The 9,587-nt window shown below is 34.1% G+C and overlaps 1 pseudogene; it reads left to right on the top strand.

The window, feature by feature from the left end:
* Window positions 1-2,790: 2,790 nt before the first annotated feature.
* Window positions 2,791-9,382, top strand: LOC110722891 (annotated as a pseudogene).
* The last annotated feature ends 205 nt before the right edge of the window (window positions 9,383-9,587 follow it).

Here is a 9,587-nt window from a genome sequence, read left to right as displayed (position 1 = left end):
TGCCATCAGATGGTCTTCCGGGTTAGTAGTGCCATCATAGGCGCCTACTAAAACATTTTTTACTTTGGCCGGCTGAGCGGCTTCAGTAATTTCCTTGGAGAAGGCCGACGGCTGTTCACCAAGTCTAAGCAGCCGTAGCTGCCAGTCCATAGGTTGGACGTTTTTTTGCTGCAGGTCCACCAAATGGAGGTGGCTGCATAAAATATTGTTGTTGCGGCACAAATGGTAAATTTGGTACCGCCTGCGCACTATGAAAGCCAGACTGACGGGAGGTGCCGCCTGACTGACTCTCATGGTACGACTGAGTTGGCCCTCATCGAGGCATTTCGCAAACTGTCCTGAAAATTTGAAGTAGAAGCCGACTCTGATAATCGGTCACTCTTCTTCTGCTCTAGCAGGTGCCGAGCATCTGTGAACGTTTGCTTTGACCCGTCCGCCTGAATATGACGAACCGGTTTCCTATTTCCCGTAGGATAACGGAGTTTTGTGAAATCAAGAGCAGACGGCTCCCGCTTCTTAGATTTAGGATGGGGAGTCGCCTCTCGCCCTTGAACTGGCTTCCTCTTCAAGTGAAGTGGAAGGTTTTTTGGCCGCCTGCTCTTTGACTGAAGCAGGCGGTTTTTTGTTGATCAACTCTTGGATCTCTCCCTTGAATCCCCTCATGAAGGTCATGAGTTCGTTCCTTGTGATGGGAGCAGACCCATCAGTCGGCTGTTGCCGAGCAAGCGGTGCGCCTGCTGGCTCGCTTCCTGTTTGAAGATACTCCCGTTCCCTTATTTCAGTATGACGGGTACGGCGGGCCCTTAGGGTCCGTCTGGAGCTGTATGAGTTTCAACTTCAAATTCACTTTCGGTATCATGGTCCGACTGAACTTGAGGGTCGTCTAGGGGACGCCTCTCTTCTGGGGTCCGTACAGGACTTGGATGCCATCTCTGAAGTACTCTCCCCACAGACGGCGCCAAATGTTTTGGGGTTTTCTGATGTCCTGCGGGAGAGCTACAATTCCGAGACTGGAACCGGACGCCCTGTACCTGCAAAATAACGGAGACTCCTGAGAGCTCCGCCTCCAACGGTCAAGTTAGTACCTGATTAAGGAGTAATTAATACAGAAATTAAAGTAATAAGGTCTCTCTAGGTGAGAGTATTTAATGTAGGTAATCTGCTTTGCTAGCGAGATCAGCCGGTTATTAGTGTGTTCCGTAATGTTTCTCCTCCGTTCCGTTAATTATTCGGTCCCTTGATTAATGAGGATTAATCGAGTATTTATAGCCTTGGGAAGCGTGCAACTCTCTAGGTTTAAGGTAAACCTAGGGCCGATCGGGCTTCTAGACTGAAATGGCCTTGATGGCCGTTGTCCCATTTGGCATGGGTGGACACGTGGCGTGTCTTAAGTGGTCCGTGGAGGACGCGTGGCGGAACCTGGTTGGTCCACTTGTCAAACGGCGCTTGGTGGATAAAAATCCCCTAATCATTAGGTACACTTTTTTTTTTTTTTTTTTTTGGGGGGGGGTGGGGGGGGGGGGGCCTCATTTTATCAGTTTTACAAAAATGAGCAAAACTGGTAAAATAAGCAAAATTAAAATAAAAATCATAGGTATACTTAGCTCTAGTGTATGCAAATCAACTAATTAAATTGATATATACAATAATTGAAATTTTCTATTCTTAAATAAAACATGTAGTACGTGGTTTAGATTTAAATTTTACATATACATACTTTATCTTTTAAATTAGCATTATTAATTTGGGCACACACAAATGGAGTAGCTAGTCTCTTTGTTTTTTTTTTCAAAAAATTGTAAGTAAAGATAGTTCTTATTGTGAGCTTAAAGTAAAAAAAATAAAATTATAAATTAATGATTTTTATTTACAATATAGATTTATAATTTTATGCTCATAATAAGAACCTTTCAATTTATGAGAACTTATAACTTTTTGATGCGATTAGAAAAAAAATTATATATTTTATTACCTTATATCAAATACAATGTAATTTTTCTTCTCAATTAATTTATTTGTAAGAATTATAATATCACATAATTGATAATTCACGTACAATAACCAATTATACAAAGTTAACGAGCAACACTTCTTTTTTTTTTTGTTGCAAAACATAGACATATCTCCATCTTGCATCTTTGATATTTTCTTTTTATTCAACTAAAAATATCTATAATATTTATAAAAAATGAATTAATATATTAACAAGTACAAATAAGCTTATAACATGCGCCGAAAAAGAAAAAAAAAAATGTTAAATCTAACATACATAATCTTTTTCTTTTTGTTATAATTATATTTTCATTCATTCACCAACTTTGTTAGGTGAAATCCTACATGGCAACTCCAAATAGCCCACTCAGTCAAACTTCTGACCCTCCAAATTTAATTTAATTATTTTTTTCATCCCAAAAATGTTGAATGAGGTATCCAAACGAGGCTTTCAACTAAATCTCTTCACCAACTCCATAATGTCCAAATATTTTGTGATCATCTACTTCTCAAACCCCACCATTATCCCTCATAGAACCAATCGAAACGCGCCACGTTACAATCACGAGATCATAAACACGACACGTGTCGTATAATCAACGGTTCATTAGTCATTCCATACTATGATTACGCACATATTATGAGTTATTGTGGGTGGTATGTTAGAGAAGTTACATGTTTTGTCAACGCACTTTCCATTTATACTTTGATCGCATTCTAATCATACCAACCCCCTTTGCTCCACCCGCTACTCCCCCTCTACCTCTCAACCTACTTCCATATATTAACCCCTTAACCAACCTCCCAAAAAAAATAGGGAAGGTTTTAGTAATAACTTACATTACATACCTTCTCTTTCTATACTCTCTAATAAGTTTTCTTCATTCCTACTTTCTCATCAACTATTATTATCACATACATTTCTTAAACATGGGTTCGGAACAAGTGAGCAACAACCATATTGATGAGCAAGAGGTTGACAAGGTTGTTGAGCGAAAGGAGTTCGTGTTTCAATCGAAGCTCCCAGACATCTACATTCCTAACCACCTCCCCCTACACACGTATTGTTTTGAGAATCTACGTGAGCATGGTAGCCGCCCGTGCTTGATTGATGGGCCTACAGGGCGGAATGGACTTACGAGGAGGTGGAACAGACAGCCAGAACGTGTTGGAGCTGGGTTTCAATCACAGACTCGGGTTGCAGAAGGGTCAGGTGATCATGCTACTCCTCCAAAATAGCCCCGAGTTTATATTCTCCTTCCTCGGGGCATCCTTCATTGGAGCCGTAAGCACGACAGCCAACCCATTTTGCACCTCAGCTGAAATTGAGAAAGCAGGCTCGAGCTAGTGGAGCTCGAGCCATCCTCACCCAGTCCGCCTTCCGCGGGCAAGGTGAAGTCCTATTGTGAAGAGAACAACATTCATTTAATCATCGTGGATACCATATCTCCAGATGGTCCCACCCCAACGAGTACAAGCACTTTTGGACCTAGTTGGGACCCAGGGGGAGGAAAACAATTTACCCGAGGCAAATATAACCCCAGATGACGTGGTAGCCCTACCTTATTCTCAGGCACCACAGGCCTCCCTAAGGGCGTGATGCTCACGCACAAAAGCCTCGTGACAAGTGTCGCACAACAAAGTGGATGGGGAAAACCCAAACCTCTACTTCAATAGCGAAGATGTCATACTATGTGTGTTACCCTTATTCCACATCTACTCCCTTAACTCCGTGTTGCTGTGTGCTCTACGCGTCGGGGCCGCGATTCTAGTAATGCCGAAATTCGATATATACATGTTGATGGAAACTCGTCCAAAAATACAAAGTTACAATAGCACCCTTCGTACCTCCGATTGTTTTTAGCTATCGCTAAAAATCCGGACATGGACAAATACGACCTTTCATCGGTAAGGGTAGTATTGTCCGGAGCAGCACCCATGGGAAAAGATCTTGAAGATGCTGTTAGAGCTAAACTACCAAATGCCAAACTTGGACAGGTAATTAATTTAATTAATCTCGTATCAATTATATTTTAAACTATGGTATATAATCATTATTAATTTTTTACTATTTCCGTCGTATAGTAATATATACTAGACCTAACAAAATCAAATTTGATATGACTATAAAGTCTAAAAGTTTATGATTTGATTTTTTGCTACTTTTTACATAGGTTTTCTAGTTCAATAAAGGTATAACATATCAGGAAAAATATGAGAAATAAATAAATAAAGTTAACAAAATGAGAATAATTTTTCTGTATAAAAGTCAGTCAATTCTGACGTTTATAATGTTGTCAGATTTTACCGAGAATATACAGCAAAAGGTAACAATGTCATGAACTCACGAACTAATTATTCACAATTTTAATACGGAGTATGAAGTATGTACATGTGGGGTTGGTGAAAAAAAATATATGGAATCGTATATGTATAATGTTGATGAGAACGTAAAGTAATGAGAACACGCCCTTATAAATTGAATAGAAACCGTTCAATTAAGAGACTTTGTAAAAGAAAAATGGTGCATGCTTCAAGGGTGAAAAGAATAAGTAAAAATCTTGATAATAGTACTTGTTTATGAGATGGATAAGTCACATACGTGATACGTCGTCACACACCACTTAGGAAAATACTTGAAGGAAAAGTATTGAAATTATATAATTATTAATCTCTCCTTACATAATAAAGACCGTAAGTAGTTTGTTCTACTTATTTTAGATTTGATAGGTTTTAATAATATAGTTTCTTACAATACAAGTCAAAAAAGAAAGTCTAATTTAACAAATGATATTTTTTTCTTAACTTTTTGATTATTTCTTACAAGTATGAATGAAATTCAATTAAAAAACATAAGTTCATATAAGTTACATCCACAATTAATAGATAATAGAGAGTAGTGTAAATATATCCTTAATCATGATTATGTTAAACTAACATGAAAACTAATTCCAAATGAAACTACAATTTTAAAATATTTTAACTAATGTCGTTTTTATAGTCGTAAGATAATCTTTGACAAAAATGTTATGCGCTTATTGATTATAATTATGTGTGTGGAATGAGAGTTTGCTCTCTCTTTTCACCCCAAAAAAATAAAAATAAAATAATAATAATAATAATATTAATACGTGTGGAATTGATAGCCTAATATAACTATTAGGTTTGACATACTAACGAGTTGGGTGAAGTTGAGTACTAACTTTTCCATAATTGGGAGAAATTAATGTAAATATAATTGTAGGACTAATTGTACCTTTTTAATTAAACATTTCATACAACGAAACTCTCACTGCCAAGGAAAAGATAAAGGGTTAGTGATTTCGATGACTTCATAGATTTATAATTACTCTTGAGATTATCTTAAAATAATACGGAGTATTAGTAAGTTATTTTCTATAATACTCTTACTAACTATATCCTTACCTTGATACTTAAAAGATTTAAAAGGCATAGTTGGCGTGATGGAAACCTAAATTGTAATTAGTGAATGATAATTATGATTTTTTTTTTCACTTATTTCTATACAAAATATGATCGATAATCAATATATGATTAAAGAAAAGAACGTACAAATTTCAATACTACAAAGAAAAGAAACCCGTAACTGATAAAAGTGAGTTATATTTCATCATAGTTGACAAAAAAGGGTAAGAAATGGACAAGGCATGCTCTCCACCACTTTCTATCATTCAGTTTTTATTTTTAAATTAGAGCACTAGTTGGCAAAATGGTGCATTACATGTCTTTTTCTCCAATTATTTGGAGTTAAAAAAATCAATTTTATTTTATTATACACAATTTAAAAGAATGTCGATCTTCTAAATTTAAATCATTATCGATTAAGACTAGGAGTAATAATTTATACAAAATACTTCAAATGATTAGACAATGCAAAATATTACGTTAACGATTTCTTTTTGATTAATGATATTTGCATTTAAAATTCGGTCCATATACTAGTTTCTTTTTTATTAATGATATTTACATTTAAAATTCGGTCTATATACTAGTTTCTAGTACATTGTATATTGTTTATTTGTATAACGTAAGTTTATTCATAGGCCATGGCCATCACTTCGCATTATTGTATAAAAATAAAATATAAAAAAATTTAGTAATAAATATAATAGATGGGAGAAATTAATAGATTTTGATCTTATCGGACATATATCATCTATGACAACTAATATTCATAACTCATAAGAGTTATAATTCACAACGGTGCTTTTATCCCTATTATTAATCGTGGCAAATTTTGGTGCACCAAAATGCCATTTATGGAGTGATAGATTGATGGTGATCGAACTACTTGAACTTTACATAATTCCATTAATGATTATTTTGCTTGATTTGACTTACCAAACGTTTGTTCCTTTTTTTTATTTATTTTTTTTTAATTTTTAATTTTGAAAAAATACTAGTGGATAAGAGATGCACCCTCCCTCCTTTTTTGTTCTTCAATTGAGATTTATTGAGTTTTTCATTTATTTGTGTGATGAAAGTAATGAAAGATAGAATTAGTAGGACTTGATATACTGAACGCGAGAAACACGACAGTAAAGTAATGTTCCTTCATTTTCACATAATGAAATAATCAAATCCAAAATGAAAGTAAGACAATAAAAAAGTGACATATAGAATATTCAATGCGTCGTATTAATTACATTTATCGATACATGCAGGGTTATGGTATGACAGAGGCAGGACCAGTGCTAGCGATGTGTTTAGCATTTGCAAAAGAGCCCATGGATGTAAAGTCTGGATCATGTGGGACGGTTGTACGAAATGCTGAGTTAAAGATTGTTGATCCTGATACCGGTCTTTCTTTGCCTAGAAACCAATCTGGAGAAATTTGCATTCGTGGTAGCCAAATCATGAAAGGTATGTTGTTATCTTCTTTGATTTTTGTTCAATAGTCATAATGTAAGGAATACATTTTAATACATACCAAAAAAAAAAAAGGAATATCAATGAGATTTCGACCTATTGATTAAGACTGAGGGCGTTATAACCCGATTATAGGCTAGCATTTCAACAAATAAACATGACCCACTATTTCGAGACAGATTTGTGAGACCCATTAATGTTCGATCTCTATACTTAGCCGCATATATTTCTATCCTGACCCCTCTTAGATCCATTTGGATGAGGTTAAATTTAGTGGATAAAGTATCATCAATATTCATTTTGGCACCTCATGACATTTATTTGCCGATTTTTTTTAATGCCTGACTTTTTTCTAGTTGTAATGTTTTACTTTTGATTGCTTCATGTGGTCCACTATACTCCATTTTATCATGCATTTTAAATGGTTTTATTCCAAATTCTCACATTTTTTTTGACAACGAGAAAAGCATAATATTAAACATAAAATAAATTCTTCACATTGACTTTTAACTAATTTTGATCCCGTTCAGTGTACAATCTGTATTTAATTAGATCAGTAACTTTGTATTACAACTTTAAAATTGATGATCGTTTTGAATCATAACCAAAGGCAAATCAACTAATTAGTGGCAATTTGCACGTCCACAAATTTTCGGGCATAAGCAATGATCGGTAGATAAACGATACACATCATTGTCTCACATAAAAGAGCAAAATATAAAAATATGTACAATGAGATTTATGTTTAACTTTAGGGAGGCTTAAATAGTAGATATGGTTGGTGGGAATTGATGTTGTTGAGCTATTGATTTCTTTTGGCCTTTCTATGTTGTGAAATTGTGGTGTGAGTTAAAGAGTACCTAGTAATTAAGATAGTTGGTCATTTAATGTTCTTCAATAATGTAGGCTATTAAGAAAATGGGACAGTAATACATCATACTTTAAACCTTAACTTTAAGAGTTTTCGTATTGTGTAATTGACCATATTGCTACATTAAAAACAATTACAATAATCTCTTTTCACAATTTATTCCTAAGGACACAAGCGTCGATCAAACAATTTTTTATAATTTATATATATATGTACGAAGTATTATTTGTCATTGTGGATGCCAACTAGCTTAGTTTGTTAAAGTCTTGAGGGGTGATACCAAGACGAAAGATCAAATCTCATTTATATCATTATCCTTGCGACTCTCTTTATACAAACACACAAAAAAAAAAAGGAAAAAAAGAAAAAAAGTATTATTTTTCGTTTAAAAATTTCTAGTACTAGGGTATAATTATTTTTAGCTCTAGTAACCCCTCAATTAACAAATTAATGACTAAAAATTCAGGCTATTTGAATGACCCGGAGGCAACAGCAAACACCATAGACAAAGAAGGATGGTTGCACACCGGTGACATTGGATTTGTCGACGACGACGATGAGATCTTCATCGTTGATCGGCTAAAGGAATTGATCAAGTACAAGGGCTTTCAAGTAGCCCCTGCTGAGCTTGAAGGCATGCTAATCAACCACCCTAATATCCATGATGCTGCAGTTGTTGCGTAAGTATTATTTTTTCTTCATTATTAACTTAATAATCAACAATAATCTCCTTTATTATGTCTCATATTAATATATTTTACCTTAGATTTGTATTTAATAAATACAATTTGTTAAACAATTTTTCAGAATGCAAGATGAGGCTGCTGGTGAAGTTCCTGTTGCATTTGTTGTAAGATCAAATGGCTCTCAAATTAGTGAAGATGATGTTAAACAATACATCTCCAAACAGGTAGACTTCGCATTAATTTACCTAAATAGTTACCCTGTTAAATTAAATTAGATCACGTTCTATTCACCTGATATTTGTTTAATGCAACATATCAGTAATAATAATCAAACGAATTATTACTGATCAAAATTGAACTTGGTTAAAATTGTTTTTATTTATTTATCGATCCATGAAATAAGAAGAAAAATATTTTACTAATCTAAAGATATTATTTTAATTACTCGTACATATGCGGAGTAATAAACTAAAAAATGTTGTGAATTTTACGTGCAGGTGGTATTTTATAAGAGAATATACCGAGTTTTCTTCGTGGAATCAATCCCTAAACTACCATCAGGGAAAATCTTAAGGAAAGAGCTAAGAGCAAGATTAGCAAATGGCATAACTAAATAGGGTTTTAATAGCCATTTAATTAACCGAAGCTTGAAAATTACCAAGGCATTACTTCCTAGCAAGAGCAACTTATGCAACAATGCAATGTGAAGCAAGGATGCCAGTAAATATATGGTTGTACCAAAAGAATAACCTTTTGGCTTTAATTTTTTTTTTTTTTTTTTTTTCTGGGGCAATTTGGAAAGGGAAGGTGTTGGAAATTTCAATTAATTACTTCTATATTTCTATGTCATCTATTATAATTTTATTGTATATGATGCCATGGACATTCTATATGGATCGGAGATTTACCTTCTTTAATTTGATCATTGAGTGTTTATTCTTCATTTTTTATGCTTTAAATGTAACTAGTTTAATCCCATGCAATTAAGTAGTTATTATATGTTTAAATAATTGTCAATTTTATATTAAAAAATATGTAATCATAATCTCATTAATTAATGTATTTATTTATTAGTTTTGGAATGTAGGAAGAAAAAAAGAGAGGAAAAAAAGGATGATGTAAAAAAAGTTTAGGCGGAAATTTTTTTA

Source organism: Chenopodium quinoa, unplaced genomic scaffold, assembly GCF_001683475.1.
Source record: "Chenopodium quinoa cultivar QQ74 unplaced genomic scaffold, ASM168347v1, whole genome shotgun sequence".
Classification (NCBI taxonomy): domain Eukaryota; kingdom Viridiplantae; phylum Streptophyta; class Magnoliopsida; order Caryophyllales; family Amaranthaceae; genus Chenopodium; species Chenopodium quinoa.
The sequence above is the reverse complement of the archived record's forward strand: the minus strand, read 5'-3'. Positions and strand labels throughout refer to the sequence as shown.